The 1,527-nt window shown below is 43.7% G+C and overlaps 1 long non-coding RNA gene across 1 annotated transcript; it reads right to left on the reverse strand.

Annotated features, from left to right (window-relative positions):
• Positions 1-671: 671 nt before the first annotated feature.
• LOC121705692 lies at positions 672-1,061 on the reverse strand. The gene is made up of 3 exons (XR_006030865.1): positions 1,030-1,061; positions 829-936; positions 672-738 (listed from the first exon to the last, which is right to left on the reverse strand). It is a non-coding gene; the product is annotated as an uncharacterized LOC121705692 (long non-coding RNA).
• Positions 1,062-1,527: the final 466 nt, after the last annotated feature.

A 1,527-nucleotide genomic window follows, 5' to 3' on the forward strand; every position in this document is an offset into this window, starting at 1 on the left:
CTGAACCCGGACCGGGTAAATCCGGATGTGACTCAGCGGAAGTATCCAATCGCGCCTCGAAAATGTAGTCAGATTGTAGTTTCTAAGAAGACTGCAAAACGGACGCCGACTTGGCTTTGTTGCTTTTGAAATTGTATGTGACCCCCAGGGGGTGCTCAAGCTCACAATTTGTATAGCTAAGCTAGGCCACCAAACAGAGCTCTCCCTCAAACTATCTAGGCAGGTTATGTCCAATGAAGGAAGAGGAATGGAACTGATGTAATCAAAAAATATACATTTATTAGACACTAGACAGACACCATAAATACACTGATCGGCAATCAGGACAAGCAAATGTTCCACATAGGCAACAGTGGATGAAATTCTACAATAAATTACAACGAATGAATAGGTCTTCCAGATGAGTTACAGTGTATAAAGTCAAATACATTAATAAATACTTTTCACATACACAATCTAAAACACTCCAATCTGCAAGAGGCACTTCACACCAAATGGGCCGTACACACAGACACGGCGTTTCACACTTCACACTAGTGAGCACTGCAAACGAAGCACTGTCCCCATAAGAAATATTGCACAATTCCCAGGACAAACACGTATTACAATGACTGGCAGACAAACAGACAAAGAAACAAACAAAACATTTAAGCCAAGATGAATTAGACGAGCCAATAAAGTTATACCAGTGTGGATGACTAATAGCTGTGCACACTCTCGCCAGCATCAGCGTTGCTTCTGCCCATAGACAATATCAAGACAGGAAACGGTCAGAGCTAAAAATACTACTTGTTACGTCTGAAGGAAAAGGGGAGCAAGTAAACTTACGTTGCTGCAAACCAGTGTGGATTCACTACTCGCTATTATGCGAGCAAAGTAGACTTGAAACTGCGTGTACCATTTACTGGTCACCATACGCACAGACACCAGGCCGAGCTACAAACAAACAATGAACCGTGTTAAGTGCTACTCGATGGAAACAAGTTTAGTGTTAGAGACCAATAGACGTAACCTTCTCAAAAGACTCACGTTCTCCTGTTTGCACAGCTTATTCCACAAAGGTCACTCTTCAACGCACACCGCACTATTGTTCTGCTGTCCGCATCTCACTCCACATTTAAAAGGAAGCGCTACTGGTGCCATCTGATCCAAATAATCGGCGTCAGTGGGACGGCCTTCAAGCTGCGCTTCCTGTCTCAACCACCCTACCCACTACATGTATGTAGGCTACCCTTGGGTGCATAAGCTGATTAATTGTTGTATTTATCAATGCTTATTTGTACTGATTGCCACTGGTCCGTAGAGTGCACTCACAATGGGAGTTCGTCTGTCATGCTGCGAATTACTGTAAACAGCCCGCACTCTCCGTCTCGCTACACTGTTGCGTTTTAAAAGCGAAACTGATGCCACAACCGGTCTGGGTTTGCCGAAGTAGCGTAGACTACAGGCTGCATTTATTACAGAAAATAGAAAATCAAGCGACACAAGTAGGTCTGGTCTACACTGTGTCTATTTACAGGAGCATAA

Source organism: Alosa sapidissima, chromosome 3, assembly GCF_018492685.1.
Source record: "Alosa sapidissima isolate fAloSap1 chromosome 3, fAloSap1.pri, whole genome shotgun sequence".
NCBI classification, from domain to species: Eukaryota; Metazoa; Chordata; class Actinopteri; order Clupeiformes; family Clupeidae; genus Alosa; species Alosa sapidissima.